Source organism: Salvelinus sp. IW2-2015, linkage group LG2, assembly GCF_002910315.2.
Source record: "Salvelinus sp. IW2-2015 linkage group LG2, ASM291031v2, whole genome shotgun sequence".
In the NCBI taxonomy this organism is placed as follows: Eukaryota; Metazoa; Chordata; class Actinopteri; order Salmoniformes; family Salmonidae; genus Salvelinus; species Salvelinus sp. IW2-2015.
This window is the reverse complement of record NC_036839.1, coordinates 20911643-20932529: the sequence shown is the minus strand read 5'-3', so window position 1 is coordinate 20932529 and position 20887 is coordinate 20911643. Positions and strand designations below refer to the sequence as shown.

The 20887-nt window shown below is 42.3% G+C and overlaps 3 pseudogenes; all 3 read left to right on the top strand.

Annotated features, from left to right (window-relative positions):
• The first annotated feature begins 5249 nt into the window (after positions 1–5249).
• Positions 5250–11506, top strand: LOC111976687 (putative methyltransferase DDB_G0268948; annotated as a pseudogene).
• Positions 11507–12696: 1190 nt separating this feature from the next.
• On the top strand, positions 12697–16048 carry LOC139022606 (putative methyltransferase DDB_G0268948; annotated as a pseudogene).
• Positions 16049–16136: 88 nt separating this feature from the next.
• LOC111976680 (putative methyltransferase DDB_G0268948) lies at positions 16137–20870 on the top strand (annotated as a pseudogene).
• Positions 20871–20887: the final 17 nt, after the last annotated feature.

The following is a 20887-nucleotide window of genomic DNA, read 5'->3' as shown; positions in this document are numbered from 1 at the left end:
TAAAACTATAAGACATTTGCTGAAAATGTTACTCTAAAAACAAGGAAAACAATACTGACCAAAAATCTGTATCATCTACAAAGCAAAATAGTGATAATTGTAACTTTTATACAATTTCACAAGATACAAACAACAAATTATTCAAAGAGATAGGAAAATGTATTATTCACCATTTATGATATTCAGTGTGTTATAGACATAGAATATATCCACTCCATTCCGTAGGATTCTGCAATAATATCTCCCCTGGCTGTGCTGATCAACATTGTGCATGTTCATGTAAGTGGGATGGTTGTAGATGTGGTGTTAGAAGTAGCATTTCCATCTCTAACCCGCTGCAGTGCAGTTGAATCTGGCAGAGGAGAAAACTCACAACTCACTCTCGATCTGAACCAGCTGTCAGTTTGGAATTAACAGACAAAACAAAGTAATTTGAATTGAATTACATAATAAATGTTGCAATTACTCTATGACGGAGATGATTGTGGACTTCAGAGAAGTTAGATGTTACTGCACGGACGGAACTAGAAGCACAAGCATTTCGCTACACTCACAATAACATCTGCTAACCATGTGTATGTGACCAATAAAATTTGATTTGATTTGATGACCCATATGTACTTGAGTCCCTTCGCTCATATCCTATAATATATAGATGTAGGCATATTACATTTGAAAAGGTTTAATATTGACAGTCAACAAATGGAAACATTGAAAATATACATAGACAGCAAAGTTCATATTGAGCCAAGAGAAAATGGTTTGGTTTGCTCTGAGAGAAAGAAAAAACTCCATGTTAAAAATGTTTTTTGTTTGTTTGTTTTGTTAAGAACAAAACAGTTGTTTTTCTACAGATCTACACAACCTACTCCTCAAAGTTATAGAAAATGTTCCTAATCAATAAGAAATAACAAAACAAAGATGTCTAATTGCGTACTTCTTCACACCCTAGTTAACAGTTGGTGGAAGCACCTTAGGCAGCCATTACAGCTGTGAATCATTTTGAATAATATTCTAACAACTTTGGACAACTTTTAGTGCAGGGATGGGCCCTCGGATCAATTTCCACAAAAAAAAATCTGAATTCAGTCGGGGTCTCAACTTACTGTTGCAAGTTAGAATAGTAGAATAGACAAGGTGTAATTTCTACAGTCGTTAGTGAAAGTCTACACACCCCTTGCACACATTTTGCTGCCGTAAAATTACATCTAAAAAGGATAATTGTTTTTTATTGATCTACACAACCTACTCCACATTTCGAAAGTGAAAGAAAAATTATAGAACATTTTCCAAATGACTCAGAAATATAAAATGAGGCTGTATTGATTGCATATGTCTTCAGTCACACCCCAGAGTTAATACTTGGTGGATCGAAGCACCTATCGTACCCATTACAGCTATGAATCATTTTGAATAAGATTCTACCAACCTTATCCTCTAAGGTTTTACCTGGGCTTTGCTCCATTCACATTTCTTTTGAGCCTAACAAACTCCCTAGTCCCTTCCGTGACAAGCATACCCATAACATGATACTGCTTCCACAGTTTATCAGGATAAAAAAAATATGAAAGGAGCAAAATCCAGGTAAAAAGTTAAAGGAAAACCCACCTCAGTCTTATGAAAACCTAACCCTGGGATAGAGGTTTATTTTCAGTGAGACAATTACACTTATTTTTATGCCAAAGACACACCAGAATGGTTTTCTAACAGGTGTTGAGTGTTCTTGAGTGGTCTAGTTTCAGTCCTGACTTAAATTTGCTTAAAAATAAGAATCAAGGTTTCAACATTGCTGTCCATCAATGATTCCCAAGCAAATTTACTGAGCTTGAGCAATTTGAACAAAATCAGTGGACATACAGTATGTTGCCCTAAGACATGGATGGGCAAGTTTGAAGGGGTGGGGGCCACAAAAAATCTGCACTCATCATGAGGGGCTGCAGTTGCTCGCGGCCGGGTCTGCGCACCCACATCCAGCGGAGAGAAGATTTAGCTATTTTAGAACTAATTTCATGCAATTCTACTCATTTTGCCATGGGGCGGAGAGGAAAATMTGATGTTTTGCAGCTAATTTCCTGCAATTCTACACATTTGGCGATAGGGTGGAGAGAAATGTTTTCAGMTAATATCTGAGTGAGACTGACTAACAAAAATCAATAGGGTCCCCCCAGCCGGTAATTCAACCATAATAACAAGTTTAAATAGCTGGCCGCTAAACTAACTTAGCAATCAAAAAAATGTTAGCTGTCATGGGCTAATTGACTAACTATCAGTGACGGACATAACAAGAGCTATCAAGCCAGTTGCAAACATAAAAATTGCAACATTATTGAAACGTGACTTTTTAAGTGAATAATTACTCTTAAGAACTCCCATCGACAAAGTTTCAAATGGACATAGACTTACCTTCTGCAGAAAGTCCATGATTATATCCCGATACCCACAAGAGCAGGATCTGTCCACTCTGTCTGAAAGGATCATTGCTAGGGTGGTTTCTGACAAGACGTTTGGTGATAATGTTGGTAGTAAACACTTTACAGCAACAAAAAATGCATGGTTGACACTTCAACTAGCCCTTTTATGTACTTCTTATACAGTAATCCTCAGTGACATATGCTATCACTTAACCGGCCACTCGAATGACAAAATTATTGAAACTTTGCTTTGGAAGAATTACTCTTAAAGTAACTGTCCATTAGTGTTTTTTCTCCAATTTATGCTTTGGCCACAAATACGAGTAAAGAATGAGTCAATAACATTATTTGGGTATTAACAGAATATGAACTTTTAACAGTGAGATTTTCCCTGGACACTTATTTTAAGACTCCCCTCAGCAAATAAGGAAATTGTATTGGCTAGAAGGTTTTATTCAATGAACTGAGACTTCACTTCTGCAAAAATTCCATGATTATACCCAATACACATGCCAGCAGGATACACCAGAGTATTCTTATTGAGCTGTGTCTCATAGTCATCATAGTCATCTCTTTTTTCACCATAATTGTAAAGCCCTAGTCATTTGTTGCTTTGACAAAGTTTATTATTACTTTAATGTGATTAGTGGTTCATTTACGTCTGTCCTTCATTTTAAAGTCAACCCTTTTACGTGAACTGAACTGTCGTTCTAAAATGGTGAAACTATGGGGCCTCCCGGGTGGCGCAGTGGTCCACCAGAGTCTCTGGGTTCGCGACCGGGAGGTCCGTGGGGCGACGCACAATTGGCCTAGCGTCATCCGGGTTAGGGAGGGTTTGGCCGGTAGGGATATCCTTGTCTCATCGCGCTCCAGCGACTCCTGTGGCGGGCTGGGCGCAGTGCGCGCTAACCAAGGGGGCCAGGTACACGGTGTTTCCTCCGACACATTGGTGCGGCTGGCTTCCGGGTTGGAGGCGCGCTGTGTTAAGAAGCAGTGCGGCTTGGTTGGGTTGTGCTTCGGAGGACGCGTGGCTTTCGACCTTCGTCTCTCCCGAGCCCGTAAGGGAGTTGTAGCGATGAGACAAGATAGTAATTAGTAGCGATTGGATACCACGAAAATTGGGGAGAAAATGGGATAAAAWAAWAAWAATAATAATAATAAATAAAAAATAAAAAAAATGGTGAAACTATAWWTTWTTTTTTTTTAAACATTCAACACAGTCAAATCATAGTGTGAAAGCAGATGAGCTGGTTGTACTATTTTTGGCAATTTTCTGGTGTTTTGTGGTGGAAAACTGAGCAGGTCGAGCCTAACATAGATAGACAGGCTAGAAATGTTTTTACAATTTAACACATTTTGTGAAACTTTAATATAAATAATTAAATCGTCAACCTTGTTACGGTCAACCCTGCAACTTTATTTGCCACTTAAAGTGGCAATCAGCAGTAGAAACAATTACAAAGCTGTTCCCCGCACCTGTTCCAGTAAAAAGCTGAGGGATGGGTCTGGAGAACTGTAACCACTCTGAAATATCAAAATGATCGTTTAACCGTGTTTTGAGGCTATATAGTGTTTGTTAAAATGTACTTTGTTTACAAACATTTGAATAGAGCAAGCTTATATTTTGGGTTCTGATGGTGTATGACAGTTGAACTAAGTTCATGAGGCATTTACAAGTTATATTCTTCAAGAATTAATAGGTACATATAATTCATTTATAAGTCCAAAAATGGATGTAGCAACTGCTGATTGCCCCTTTAACAGTCACTTACTATAGTCATTTTTTTATTTAACCTCTTGAGATGGGTAAAAGTGTTTTAATGAAGTTGAACATGTGCTATTTATGAAAGAATGTTAAAATGAGGTGAAATCAAACCAACTTACACTTCTCAAAATGCAGCAAATTGGTGGAACGACGCTATTATGAGTGTCACGCCCTGGTCTTAGTTATCTTTGTTTTCTTTATTATTTTAGTTAGGTCAGGGTGTGACATGGGGGATGTTTGTGTTTTTGTCTAGTCTAGGGTGTGTGTATTGTCTAGGGGMTTTTAGTATAGTTCATGGGGTTGTGTTCAGTGTAGGTGTTTATGTAAGTCTATGGTTGCCTGGATTGGTTCTCAATCAGAGACAGCTGTCTATCGTTGTCTCTGATTGGGAGCCATATTTAAGGCAGCCATAGGCATTAGGTAGGTGGTGGGTAATTGTCTATGTTTGACGTTAGTAGCGTGTGTCTGCACTTTCGTTTGTAGCTTCACGGTCGTTTGTTGTTTTTGTTTAGTGTGTATTAGTGTTCATTTTCATCTTCTCAAATAAAAGAAGATGTATCTATATCACGCTGCGCCTTGGTCCTCTCTTTCACCCGAAGACGATCGTGACAATGAGCAGCATGATGGAACACAGATTTTACATTCCACTAAAATCTGAACTATCAAGGCATTGACACATAKAACTGAAAGTTACTGTAACTTCATGTTTATTGTCAGCATTTATAATTACTCTCTTTATCTTTCTGTACAAGTGTATGTAATGAAAAATGATCTAACAAAAAATAAACATAAAAACAAAACATAAACATAAAGGCTGTAAATAAATTCAGTGCAGTTCCTTCCTATTTCTATGGCCCTATATGTTGTCTTATATTGCAGGTTTGTCATCACTATGTTCCACCATTCACTCCCTCTAGAAATGATTTGGACATGTAGTCATGCTTCTAAGGGGGGTTAAATCACTTYCTTATCATCATGTAATTACAATAGGTTCAATATTCTGGACAGTCAAGGGTTAACACTGAGGCCCCAGCATGCATATGGCTATTTGGACAATCTAGGCACACTTCCGGTAATACTGTGAGAGGGACCTGGCAACTTTGCTTACGTGTAATTTTCAGCTGAGAGAGAAACACAGATAGCTTTACAAGCTCCATTGCATTTTGGAAGGTGATTTTGTTATATTTGACATTACAATTGAGCATGACTTCATTGCAAACTTTCAGAAGACTATTTAAACGTTTCTGTACTTGTTCATGTTTTTTGCTCTTGTTCAGGAAACTGTTCTGTTCGATAATCCAGTCTAGTTTCACAACTTTTGTCTTAAATGCACAATCTAAATGAATGCAGTACCTGCATAAGACACACTTTTAAAAGGAAATATCTATGGTATGTTTTAAACCACTAGTCTATCTATGGGCATGCCATTATTGTGGCCCTTATCGGATGTTATCGTTCCACACCTCACAGACAAATCAACATTTTGCAATTTGTCAGAGTCGACAAGTTATTTTATCTTAGCAGCCCAGGTGTCATAAACCTCTCCTCTATGTGACTGAGTGACTACTACTAGTAGCCTCCTCTGTCCTACTCCTTATATGTATCTCCTCCTTCTATGTAATGATTAAAAGGTCCTAGTGAAGGAGCAGGTCTGTCTCTGTCTGCTGAGTCACTGCAAGCTGGAAGGAGCACTAGGCTAGCAGAGCAGACGACAGCAGAGCACCATGACCCACCGGCTGTTTGAGGAGAAACACCATGCCTCTATCTACCAGAGGTACCGCTTTGTACCCCCAGAGGAGATCAGAGACATCATCCTGCATTACCTGGAAAGGAAGGTGAGCCAAGCAAAGATAATATTCTGTTAAATAGACTTGTGTCTTCTACATGACGTTAGACTTGTACATTTGGCAGCTAAGACAAATCTTGGGTTGTCTAAGAATAAGTCTTGGTGTAATGCTTCCACACAGTGTCTGAGAGAGAAATGAAAGCAAAAAATGCCCTCTATTGCATAACATTTCAGGATTTTGACATTTTAAATCAGATATAGAAACCAAATATCCCAACCATTTCCTGTTTCTAAATGCTTTTAAGTCTTGTGATAATAGGTTACTAAACTGTCATCCATTATGTTACGTTATTACCGTAAGCTTGAAATTCAGCATGCAATGTGTCATACCTATTGAGCAAGGACCAGAATGTGAAAAAATAAAATAAATATATATATATATACACTGCTCAAAAAAATAAAGGGAACACTTAAACAACACAATGTAACTCCAAGTCAATCACACTTCTGTGAAATCAAACTGTCCACTTAGGAACGCAACACTGATTGACAATAAATTTCACATGCTGTTGTGCAAATGGATAGACAACAGGTGGAAATTATAGGCAATTAGCAAGACACCCCCAATAAAGGAGTGGTTCAGCAGGTGGTGACCGCAGACCACTTCTCAGTTCCTATGCTTCCTGACTGATGTTTTGGTCCTTTTGAATGCTGGCGGTGCTTTCACTCTAGTGGTAGCATGAGACGGAGTCTACAACCCACACAAGTGGCTCAGGTAGTGCAGCTCATCCAGGATGGCACATCAATGCGAGCTGTGGCAAGAAGGTTTGCTGTGTCTGTCAGCGTAGTGTCCAGAGCATGGAGGCGCTACCAGGAGACAGGCCAGTACATCAGGAGACGTGGAGGAGGCCGTAGGAGGGCAACAACCCAGCAGCAGGACCGCTACCTCCGCTTTGTGCAAGGAGGATCAGGAGGAGCACTGCAGAGCCCTGCAAAATGACCTCCAGCAGGCCACAAATGGCATGTGTCTGCTCAAACAGTCAGAAACAGACTCCATGAGGGTGGTATGAGGGCCGACGTCCACGGGTGGGGTTGTGCTTACAGCCCAACACCGTGCAAGACGTTGGCATTTGCCAGAGAACACCAAGATTGACAAATTCGCCACTGGCGCCCTGTGCTCTTCACCAGATGAAAGCAGGTTCACACTGAGCACGTGACAGACGTGACAGAGTCTGGAGACGCCGTGGAGAACGTTCTGCTGCCTGCAACATCCTCAGCATGACCGGTTTGGCGGTGGGTCAGTCATGGTGTGGGTGGCATTTCTTTGGGGGGCCGCACAGCCCCTCCATGTGCTCGCCAGAGATAGCCTGACTGCCATTAGGTACCGAGATGAGATCCTCAGACCCCTTGTGAGACCATATGCTGGTGCGGTTGGCCCTGGGTTCCTCCTAATGCAAGACAATGCTAGACCTCATGTGGCTGGAGTGTGTCAGCAGTTCCTGCAAGAGGAAGGCTTGATGCTATGGACTGGCCGCCCGTTCCCCAGACCTGAATCAATTGAGCACATCTGGGACATCATTTCTCGCTCCATCAACCAAAGCCACGTTGCACCACAGACTGTCCAGGAGTGGCGGATGCTTTAGTCAACGTCTGGGAGGAGATCCCTCAGGAGACCATCCGCGCCACCTCATCAGGAGCATGCCCAGGCGTTGTAGGGGGTCATACAGGCACGTGGACGCCACACACACACTGAGCCTCATTTGACTTGTTTTAAGGACATTACATCAAAGTTGGATCAGCCTGTAGTGTGGTTTTCCACTTTAATTTTGAGTGTGACTCCAAATCCAGACCTCCATGGGTTGATAAATTTGATTCCATTGATAATTTTTTGTGTGATTTTGTTGCAGCACATTTAACTATGTAAAGAAAAAGTATTTAATAAGAATATTTCATTCATTCAGATCTAGGATGTGTTATTTTAGTGTTCCTTTATTTTTTTGAGCAGTGTATATATATATATATAATATCTGTATTGAACATCACATTTACACTATCACTAGCTATCATCTCCTTTAGTGAAGGCTAGTTATATAGTGTCTCACTGGTCCCCTCTCTTCAGAAAGTCCAGCCTCAATGCCCTAGCTGTGGACCTGGGCTGTGGGACGGGGCAGAACTCACGCCTGCTGGCGCCCAAACACTTCCAGGAAGTGGTGTGCATCGACATCAGCGAGTGCCAACTGGAGGAAGCCAGGGCAGTGGCAGGGTTCAACAACATCACCTACAGGTTTTTGAACGGTGGTGTGTGGTCTAACTTTACTATCCTTTGAGGTCCAAAAGTCTCACAAGGATAGTAAAAGAAGAAGAATTTGACAAGTGGGACATTTCGCTGATCCTATTTTAGGCTTAGGGTTAGGTTTTGGGGTTAAGGGTTAGGAGTTAGATTAAGGTTTAGTTAGGGGTTTGGGGTAGGTTAAGGTTAGGGTTAAGGGTTTGGGCATAATAGGATTTTGAATGGGATAAGAAATGTTGTCCCCAACTGGATAGTAAAACCAATGTGTATGTTGTTCAAAATAACAGTGATGACAATCTGCAGAGACGGTCAATTTACACTCAGCACAAAGGTCAGCAGTAGCTTCCCACTTTCAATAGGCCCTACTTAATATGTTAGTTATGTAGAAATCCTCAATTTTTTGTGGCTGTGTTCTAATACTTACAGGAAGGGACAGCAGAGGAGCTGCCGTTTCCGGATGGTTCTGTGGACCTACTGACTGCAGCCTCAGCGGCCCATTGGTTTGACCAGAAGCGTTCCTCTTGGAGGCAGGCCGGGTCCTGAAGCCTTGCGGCTGCATGGCTCTGCTTGGCTTTGCTGATAACGTCAGACTCCGTTACGCCTCATGTGGGGGACAGACTCACTGACATCTATGAGGAGGTGACAAACAGAACTAGAATGACATTCATTTTTTATGGTGACAAAACCAATGCCACTTAATCGGTCAGTGTGTCATATGTTTTATTTTCATTGGGTTATAAGTACAGTTGTTGTTTTCATCTAAAGAATGCTTATAATATGTTTGTTTATGGACGCATAATCTCCATGGGATCACCTGTATGAATCAACCAAACCCTCACAATTCTGTGTTTGATATAAGTACCACGTCCGTTCTGACTGAGATTTGATTTTGCTATCCCCAGTTCAAGAAGGTGCTGTTACCATACACCAGCACACAGTTAGCAGTGGCCAACACCAAACTAAGGGAGCTTTACGCTGCTATCCCCTTCCCTGACAAAGAGAGGTAACTCATACAGACTCTGTGGGAACCACGTAGAACAGCCTGTTACACATTAAAAACACTTCTCATGGTGTGACTTTGACCCTGTGTCTCTGAGTTTCTATTTGAGAATGAAATATATATATACAGAAGTAATGTACTCACGCAGTGACTCTCAGGTGGTCAAAATCAAATAGTTGTAACTCAATAAACTGCAGGAGTCATTCAATCTTATGACCTTACTTGACTTAACCCTCTTGGACCCTTGGGAAAGCTTAGGGTGCCAACATCCACTGACTCTCCTCTCAATTCAACAGTGTGTGGGTAATCTGTCTTCTTTCAGGATTGAGTGTATCCCATGAGCAAGCAGATCTCAGTGAGGAACATAGTGGGCTTCATGGGTCCTTCTCCATGTACCAGGCCTTCCAGAGGCCCGAGCCTGATGCTGCCACCGCACTGCTGCCAGAGAACACTCGACAGGTAAAACCCGGATCAATATGGATTGAATGAATGACTGAATAGATGGATGAATGAACGAATGACTGAATGGATGAATTAATTAGCTAATTAACAAATTAACCCGGTGGGGTCGATTGACAAACCGGTGTGTCAGTCTAAGTTGCATAAAAAAAATACCCATCAAAACCCGTCAGTTTAAGCTAGAGATACTGTGTCTCTGTTTTTTTGCATTGGATGCGTCTCAATCCAATGCATCCGCGCAGTGTCACACTTCAACATCTGCAGTGAAAGGTGACGAGCTAGAGTGGTGGTTTGTCCAAAGCAATGAGACATCCCGAAAATCATCTGTAGCGTCCGAACAGTTTGACCTACAAACTATTGACCACTGTATGGATAGACTCTCACGAACACGATGGTGTTCTACGCTTTGCTCTACGACCCCTACAAGTGCCTGGAGTCTCATCTGAAGTCACATCGTCGATGTGCTAAATTCTGTTTGGAAACGTCCGGACCGTTAGGGCTACAAACTAATGGATGCCCACAAGTGTCACGGGACCCGTCTGAAGGTAACCAGTACAGGTTTAAAAAACGGATGGAAGTGTGCAGGTAGTTTTGTGCCTACCCCAAAAAAGAGGTTAAATATGTGTAAAAAATATAAATATTTCCAGAGGTTTTATTTTTTTTATTTGTATTATTATTATGTTTTTTGTATTTTACACCCTTTTCCCCGTCTCATCGCTGCATCTCCCCAATGGGCTCGGGAGGCGAAGGTCGGGTCACGCGTTCTCTGAAACATGACCTACCCGGAAGCCAGAAGCACCAATGTGTTGGTGGAAACACTGTTCAACTGACGACCGAGATCAGCCTGCAGGCGCCCGGCCGCCACAAGGAGTCTCTAGAGTGTGATGAGCCAAGTAAAGACCCCCCGCTGGCCAAACCCTCCCCTAGCCCGGATAACGCTGGGCCAATACAGCCGTGATCGGGAGTCCGCCTCCAGCCTTAGACCGCTGCGCCACTCGGGAGGCCCCATACCTGAGTTTTTTTTTATATCTCCTAGATTTAGGACAGACACTTCAAAACTTGTTTCTTCTGATATATTTTTTGACAGTCCTTTTTGCCATTTATGAATGTGTTATTCAGTGCGTTTCTATCAGTTTTTGTAGTCATTTTCCAAAAGAAATATTTTATCAAATCATATTTATATATTTGTATACCTAAAGGGGTCCTAAAATTCGCAATCGAATAGCTAAATGATCCATAGGTATGACCAACTTAAAACAATTCCATCTGTCAGATTAGCCCACCCGTCTTAGACTCTAAAGATGAAATGAACAAAACAAATGTGTGAGGAAATGAACAAATAATCAAAATAATTAATTATTTTATTTACTTGTATGCAACTATTATGGTCCATCCCACATGGAATTATTTTATAAAATATATTGACGTCATATTGCAGGTTTCTGAAGGAGATGGGAGTCACATCACCAGACACACTCATGGAGGTGACGCTGGAGTATTTCTGTGTCCTGGCGTCTAAACCGGAGTGAAACACTCTTTACAGTGTYAATYTGTTTGTGTGGAGACAGATGTTTCTTAAGCTTGTGTCAATCATGTTTAAGCTGTTGTTAATAGAAGTAGTATTCTGTTCACATAAGATGTCATTGAAGTCCCTTTGGTMTTGTCTCTTTTCTTTTATACATTGTAATGTAGAGCAAACTATTAGCCTTAGTCACATCATTATCAAAATGGTTGCCACATTTAGTATCTTCCTTGCCTGAGATTTACAATAAAATGTCTGCAGACACAATTGTAACTTTTGAATATTATTTAACTTCAGGGCCGTATCAAGTGTCTCAGAGTAATATTAGGAGTGTGGATTTTAGGATCGTTTTTTCCTTTTAGATCACAATGAAAAATATAACATGGACAAGGGGGTATCTGATCCAAGATCAGCACTCCTAATCTGAAACAATTGATACTTACGCAGCCCAATTATGATATATTCTTTACTAATTGGTCTTTTGATCGTTCAGATCAGGTCTGAAAAAGATCTGATGTGAAAAGATCTGATGTGATTGGTAAAAACATCAGAATTGGGATGCCTGTCGAAACACAGCCAGACTGCCCCAGATTTTCTGTTGGTTTCTTTTTAATATGATGTATGCATTGGTTCAACCAAATTCATCACGTTATGCAAACTAAGAGGAGACCTTTAATCGGTTCTTGGACCAGTACTTCAGATATTGACTGTTTATAATTAACTATTTTAGTGAGCTAGTAGTAGTGCAGCTCAGTACAAAGCCTGTTGTTGTTGATCTATGGCTCAGTGATCAGTTGGAATAGGGTTTTTATCTGAGTAAGGAAATTTAACTCATCAGGCGTTTGTATTTTCCCACATCAATCACAACAGGGAAAACACCTCATAGGAAAACAAGTTTCTGATCCCTGCCCCATCCCATCCCATCTCTATGGTACTACTTATTGGTTGTGACACAACACAAAGCTCTCTTTGACCCCATGTAACCCTGGCCCCCTTCATAAACAGCCTCATTAGCAAACAACACACATTCCCATGAAGCCACTGCTTTTCCCCTTCCTCTCTCTATCTGGGGCCTATCTCATACTAGCCTGGCCAAGCACTTAGTGGTTTCCCTGGAACTGGCCCTGTGAAGAAAGGGAATCTCCTGCGATGAATGTGGTAGTGTGTGTGTGATCACATTCCTTAACGTAGCCTCCACAACCCAGTGAGAAAGAGAGCTTGGTTTAGTTTTAGTAAAATCCGTAAGAGACACAGGCCTATTTCTAACACTAACGTGGACTCAAACTTTTTTACATTACAGTCAAAGAATTTGTTTTTTATAAGTAGGCCGACTAGACTTGTAGGTACAAAATCGTTTTATTCAGGGTGAAATTGACATGGATTTACCAATACCGTCTCACTCAGAACAGTCTTGCCTTATGTAACAGTACCACAATGTGATGGGAGAGGGGACTGTAGGGTTAAAGTCCTTTGTTGATGTGGACACAGTGAAAATAGGCCAAGGGCCAAACCGGACAATGGGACCCTTGTCTGCTCAAACTCGTGCACGTCTTCCTGTAGTGAGCAAACATAAAAGCTACAACTACTGATACTATTCTGGAACAGTGCCATCTGAACTATATCTCAGGAACGAAACCACAAAGTCGTGTGCAAATTCTAGCCTGGTTCCCATCGGTTTTTGATGTTTTGCCATCTCCTATAGTGGAGGTGATAAGTTATTTGAAATTAGCAGCCCATCATAGTAGATCTTTTAACCTCTCCTTTATATGACGAAGTGATTACTAGCAGTAGCCTCCTCTACCCCCCTCTTTATATACAGTATCTCTCTTCTTTCCATGTAATGATTAAAAGGTCCTAGTGAAGGAGCAGGTCTGTCTCTGTCTGCTGAGTCACTGCAAGCTGGAAGGAGCACTAGGCTAGCGGAGCAACGACAGCAGAGCACCATGACCCACCGGCTGTTTGAGGAGAAACACCATGCCTCTATCTACCAGAGGTACCGCTTTGTACCCCCAGAGGAGATCAGAGACATCATCCTGCATTACCTGGAAAGGAAGGTGAGCCAAGCAAAGATAATATTACTGTTATAGACTGTGTCTTCTACATGACGTTAGACTTGTACATTTGGCAGCTAAGACAAATCTTGGGTTGTCTAAGATAAGTCTTTGGTAGATGCTTCCACACAGTGTCCGAGAGAGAAAATGAAAGCAAAAAATGCCCTCTATTGCATAACATTTCAGGATTTTGACATTTTAAATCAGATATAGAAACCAAATATCCCAACCATTTCCTGTTTCTAAATGCTTTAAGTCTTGCGACAATAGGTCACTAAACTGTCATCCATTATCTTACGTTATTACCGTAAGCTTGAAATACCTATTTAGCAAAGACCAGAGTTTTATATATAATAACACACACTACCGTCACAAGTTTGGGGTCACTTAGAAGTTTCCTTGTTTTAGAAAGAAAAGCATTTTTTTTGTCCATTTTAAAATAACTTCAAATTGATCAGAATACAGTAGACATTGTTAATGTTGTAAATGACTAATGTAGCTAGAACAGTTGTATTGATCATCACATTTACACTATCACTAGCTTCACTCTCCTTTAGTGAAGGCTAGTTATATAGTGTCTCACTGGTCCCCTCTCTTCAGAAAGTCCAGCCTCATGCCCTAGCTGTGGACTTGGGCTGTGGGACGGGGCAGAACTCACGCTGCTGGCCCCACACTTCCAGGAAGTGGTGGGCATCGACATCAGCGAGTGCCAACTGGAGGAGGCCAGGGCAGTGGCAGGGTTGAACAACATCACCTACAGGTTTTTGAACGTGGTGTGTGTGGTCTAACTTTACTATCCTTTGAGGTCCAAAAGTCCTCACAAGGATAGTAAAAGAGAAAAAATTGACATTGGGACATTTCGCTGATCCTATTTTAGGCTTAGGGGTTAGGTTTTGGAAGAGTTAGGAGTTAGATTAAGGTTTAGTTTGGGGTTAGGGTTAAGGGTTAAGGGTTTGGGTATAATAGGATTTTGAATGGGAATAAGAAATGTTGTCCCAACTGGATAGTAAAACCAATGTGTATGTTGTTCAAAAACAGTGATGACAATCTGCAGAGACGGTCAATTACACTCGACAAAGGTCAGCAGTAGCTTCCCACTTTCAATAGGCCCTACTTAATATTGAGTTTATGTAAGAATCCTCAATTTTTGTGGCTGTGTCTTAATACTTACAGGAAAGGAACGCAGAGGAGCTCCGTTTCCGGATGGTTCTGTGGACCTACTGACTGCAGCCTCAGCGGCCCATTGGTTTGACCAGGAGCGGTTCCTCTTGGAGGCAGGCCGGGTCCTGAAGCCTGCGGCTGCATGTCTGCTTGGCTTTGCTGAAACTTCAGACTCCATTACGGCTCATGGTGGGGACAGACTCACTGACATCTATGAGGAGGTGACAACAGAACTAGAATGACATTCGTTTTATGGTGACAAACCAATGCACTTAATCGGCTCAGTGTGTCATTGTTTATTTTCATTGGTTATAAGTAAGTTGTTGTCTTCATCTAAAGAATGCTATTAATATGTTTGTTTATGGAGACATAATCTCCATGGGATCACCTGTATGAATCAACAAAACCTCACAATTCTGTGTTTGATATAAGTACCACGTTTCCTGACTGAGATTTGACTTTGCTATCCCCAGTTCAAGAAGGTGCTGTTACCATACACCAGCACACAGTTAGCAGTGGCCAACACCAAACTAAGGGAGCTTTACGCTGCTATCCCCTTCCCTGACAAAGAGAGGTAACTCATACAGCCTCTGTGGGAACCCAGTAGAACAGCCTGTTACACATTAAAACATTTCTCATGGTGTGACTTTGACCCTGTGTCTCTGAGTTTCTATTTGAGAATGAAATATATATATACAGTAATGTACTTACACCTAGTGACTCTCAGTGGTCAAAATCAAATGTTGTACTCAATAAACTGCAGGAGTATTCAATATATGACTTACTTGACTTAACCCTCTTGGCACCCTTGGGAGCTTAGGGTGCCAACATCCACTGACTCTCCTCTCAATTCAACAGTGTGTGGGTATCTGTCTTTCTTTCAGGATTGAGTGTATCCACTGAAGCAGCAGATCTCAGTGAGGAACATAGTGGGCTTCATGGAGTCCTTCTCCATGTACCAGGCCTTCCAGAGGGCCGAGCCTGATGCTGCCTCCGCACTGCTGCAGAGAACACTCGACAGGTAACAACCCGGATCAATCAACGGATGAATGAATGACTGAATAGATTGTATGAATGGATTATGGGTGAATGAATGAACTAATGAGATAATAAAAAAATTCTTGAACAAAAAAATTAAGAAAGAAATGAACGAATAAATACAAAATGTCATCCATGCCACTTTTATGGTCCATCCCACATGGAATTATTTTATAAAATTTATTGACGTCATATTGTTGCAGGTTTCTGAAGGAGATGGGAGTCACATCACCAGACACACTCATGGAAGTGACAAGGGAATATTTCTGTCTCCTGGCATCTAAACAGGAGTGAACACTCTTTAAAGTGTGAATGTGTTTGTGTGTAGACAAATGTGTCTTAAGCTTGTGTTTAGGCTTGTGTGAATCATGTTCAAGCTGTTATTAGAAATATTACTCTGTTCACATAAGATTTCATTGAAGTCCCTTTGGTTTTGTCTGCTCTTTTCTATTATACATTGTAATGTAGAGCAAACTATTCACCTTAGTCACATCATTACCAAAATGGTTGCCACCTTTATTATCTTCCTTGCCTGAGATTTACAATAAAATGTCTGCAGACACAATTGTAAATGTTGAATATTATTTAACTTCAGGCCCGTATCAAGTGTCTCAGAGTAATATTAGGAGTGTGGATTTTAGGATCGGTTTTGCCTTTTAGATCACAATGAAAAATATAACATGGACAGCGGGGATCTAATCCTAGTCTGAGACACTTGATACTTAGTCTGCGTTTAGACAGGGACACCAATTCTGATATTTTTTTCACTAATTTGTCTTTTGCGCAACCGGATCAGGTCTGAAAAAGATCTGATGTGAAAAGATCTGATGTAAAAACATCAGAATTGGGCTGCCAGTCTAAACGTAGCCACACTGCCCAAGATGTTCTTTCTTTAAATTGTATTTTTTAATATGCTGTATGCATGGGTTCAACCAAATTCATAACGTTTTGCAAACTGAGAGAAGACCTTTAATCGGTTCTTGGACCAGTCCTTCAGACATTGACTGTTTATGATTAACTCTTTCAGTGAGCTAGTGGTAGTGCAGCTCAGTACAAAGCCTGTTGTTGTTGATCTGTGGCTCAGTGATCAGTGGGAATAGGGTTTTTATCTGAGTAAGGAGACTGAACTCATCAGGCGTTTGTATTTTCCCACATCAATCACAACAAGGAAAGCACCTCATAGGAAAACAAGTTTCTGATCCTTCCCCCATCCCATCTCCATGGGACTTCTTATTGGTTCTGACACAGCACACAGCTCTCTTTGACCCCATGTAACCCTGGCCCAGCCTCATTAGCAAACAACCCACATTCCCATGAGCCACTGCTCCGCCCCTTCCTCTCTCTATCTGGGGCCTGTCTCATACTAGCCTGGCCAAGCACCTAGTGGTTTCCCTGGAACTGGCCCTGTGAAGAAAGGGAATCTCCTGCTATGCGTGAGGTAGTGTGTGTGTGATCACATTCCTTAATGTAGCCTCCACAACCCAGTGAGAAAGAGAGCTTGCATTAGTTTTAGTAAAAACTTTATGAAAAGCAGGTCTCTTTCTGTGTTGGAGAATACCATTGTATTCCTGTGTTGTTTTTTCCTGTAGTATAGCTCAGTGGCATGGCCCATCATCTGTTTGAAGGTAAGGAGCATGCTGCCTCCTACTGGAAATACAGAGTCTCAGCTCATTGAAGAGGCATTGTCCTTCCTGAAGAGAAGGTAGTCGTGACATATACCTGTTACACAGGATACAGACCGTTTTTTTTCTTAAATCAAATATCATGGAATATGCATGCTCAGATGATATGGTTACAGTCTTCTGTGGACATAACATATAAATGCATCAAGTAAAGTGTTGGTCCCATGTTTCATGAACTGAAATAAAAGATCCCAGAAATCTTCGATACCCACAAAACGCTTATTTCTCTCAAGTTTTGTGCACAAATTAGTTTACATCCCTGTTAGTGAGCATTTCTCCTTTTCCAAAATAATCCATCCACCTGACCGGTGTGGCATAACCAGAAGCTGATTAAACAGCATGATCATTACACAGGTGCACCTTGTGCTGGGGACAATATAAATACTCTCTAAAATGTGCAGTTTTGTCACACAACCCAATTCCACAGATGTCTCAAGTTTTGAGGGAGTATGCAATTGGCATGCTGACTGCAGTAATCTCCACCAGAGCTTTTGCCAGAGAATTGAATGTTCATTTCTAAGCTGCCTCCAACGTCGTTTTAGAGAATTTGGCAGTACGTCCAACCGGCCTCACAATCGCAGATCATGTGTAACCACACCAGCACAGGGCCTCCACATCTGGCTTCTTCACCTGCGGGATCGTCTGAGACCAGCCAACCGGACAGCTGATGAAACTGAGGAGTATTTCCGTGTGTAATAAAGCTCTTTTGTGGGGAAAAACAAATTCTAATTGGCTGGGCCTGGCTCCCAAGTGGGTGGGCCTCTGCCCTCCCAAGACCACCCATGGCTGCGCCCCTGCCCAGTCATGTGAAATCCATAGATTTGGGATGTGAAATCTATAGATTAGGACCTAATGAATTTATTTAAATTGACTGATTTCCTTATATGAACTGTAACTTAGTAAAATTGTTGCATGTTGCATTCATATTTTTGTTCAGTATAGTTACAATGGCAAATATTATTGCAATACATTACAGAATTATATCAATGTGTGTTTCGTTCCAGCTTTTTAATGTTTTTGCAGTATAAAAAGATTGTAAATATACTTTCTCCTGCCTTAAAATTTGCACATGTACTAATTATGTCTCATACCTGTGTGTGATGGTGATGTGTCCTGTTTGACAGATGGGCATGCAGCCCTTTGACCTGGCAGTAGATGTAGGCTGTGGGTCGGGTCAGGGCACCGTGCTCCTGGCCCCTCACTTCAACTCGGTGGTGGGGACCGACGTGAGCCCTGCCCAGCTGGAGGTGGCCCTGGAGCATGCAACCGCCCCTAACATCTCCTACAGGTCAGAGTCACCGCCCCTAACATCTCCTACAGGTCAGAGTCACCGCCCCTAACATCTCCTACAGGTCAGAGACACCGCCCCTAACACAGAGCCACCGCCCCTAACATCTCCTACAGGTCAGAGTCACCGCCCCTAACATCTCCTACAGGTCAGTCACCGCCCCTAACATCTCCCTAGCACAGGGTGCAGTCACAGCCCCTAACATCTCTACAGGTCAGAGACACCCCCCTAACATCTCCTACAGGTCAGTCACCGCCCTAACATCTCCTACAGGTCAGAGTCACCGCCCTAACTCTCCTACAGGTCAGTCACCGCCTAACATCTCCTACAGGTCAAGTCCACCGCCCCTAACATCTCCTACAGGTCAGAGTCACCGCCCTAACATCTCCTACAGGTCAGAGTCACCGCCCTAACATTCTCTAAGGTCAGTCACACCGCCCCTAACATCTCCTACAGGTCAGAGTCACCGCCCCTAACATCTCCTACAGTCAGAGACACCGCCCCTAACATCTCCTACAGTCAGAGTCACCGCCCCTAACATCTCCTACAGGTCAGAGTCACTGCCCCTAACACTCTTATAGGTCAGAGACACGCCCTAAATCTCTACAGGTCAGAGTCACCGCCCTAAATCTCCTACAGGTCAGAGTCACCGCCCAACATCTCCTACAGGTCAGAGTCCACCGCCCCTAACATCTCCTAACAGGTGAGACACCGCCCCTAACTCTCCTACAGGTCAGAGTCACCCCCTAACATCTCCTACAGGTCAGAGACACCGCCCTAACATCTCCTACAGGTCAGAGTCACCCCCTAAACATCTTCTACAGGTCAGAGCCACCCCTTAACATCTCCTACAGGTCAGAGTCACCCCCTAACATCTCCTACAGGTCAGAGTCACCGCCCCTAACGTCTCCTACAGGTCAGAGACACCGCCCTAACATCTTTATAGGTCAGAGTCACCGCCCCTAACATCTCCTACAGGTCAGAGCCACCGCCCTAACATCTCTTATAGGTCAGAGCCACCGCCCTAACATCTCTTACAGGTCAGATTCACCGCCCTAACATCTCTTATAGGTCAGATTCACCGCCCCTAACATTCCTACAGGTCAGAGTCACCGCCCTAACATCTCTACAGGTCGAGACACCGCCCTAACATCTCTTACAGGTCAGAGCCACGCCCTAACATTCTTACAGGTCAGAGCCAACCCAGAGGGGAGAGGAGGAAGGTGGACTGGACTGGAGGGTCATGTTTTTGTTTGAGTAACACTAACATGGACTCAAACTCTCTTTACATTACAGTCATAGAATACGTTTTTTATAAGGAGTCTTACAAGATTTGTAGGTACAAAATCATTTAATTCGGGGTGAATAGACATGGATTTACCAAGTCCATCTGACTCAGAAAAGTCTTGCCTTTAGTAACGTACCACAATGTGATGGGAGAGGGGACTGTAGGGTTAAAGTCCTTTGTTGATGTGGACACAGTGAAAATAGGCCAAGGGCCAAACCGGACAATGGGACCCTTGTCTGCTCAACTCGTGCACGTCTTCTGTAGTGAGCAAACATAAAAGCTACAACTACTGATACTATTCTGGAACAGTGCCATCTGAACTATATCTCAGGAACGAAACCAAAAGTTGTGTGCAAATTCTAGCCTGGTTCCCATTTTTTGATGTTTTGCCAAGTCCTATCGTGGCAATGACATTAGGAGTTGGCAAGAGAGCAGAAACAGATCTGGTACCAAGCTAGCAAATTCTTTACAGATCTGAGACTAGGCAGCAAATAACTTTACAGACCTGAGACTAGGCTAGCAATAACTTCAGTATAGCCTGTATTATGTAGCCCTGATTTTTATGTTCTCGTTTCTTTATAAACAGCGTCCGGCTGCTGATCATTGTGTCTCTCTTGTCTCTGCCTGTAGACAGTGTCCGGCTGAAGAGCTGCCCTTCGCAGACAGCTCAGTGGACCTGGTGACGGCCATGACTGCCTGGCCGGCCGCAGTTCCTCCAAGGAAGCCCATAGGATCCTGCATCCTAAAGGCCGACTCTATCCGCTCAACTATACATGGACATGGAGATCCATTATGGAGACTGCTACCACTCAACAGTCTACAAGGAGGTCTGGACAACTCTAGAGAATAGAATAAAAGATATATCCATAAACAGTGGAAATGTACCATTCTAATCACTGTAGAAAACAAAAAAAATGCAATGCACATTTTTGATAAATTGACGGTGTACAAATTCTCAATGCATACAGTAGATTTGTTGTGTGTTTTTTCAACAGCATTTGTCTTTTTTTATCTCATCAGTTTTTATGCTGCCCTCCTGCCCTATCGTAACTTCTGCCTGGGACCCAACTCTGTGGCTCTCTACAAACAGTCCTACGACTCCATCCCCGACACATAGAAAGAGTGGTGAGGCCTGAGTACCATTGC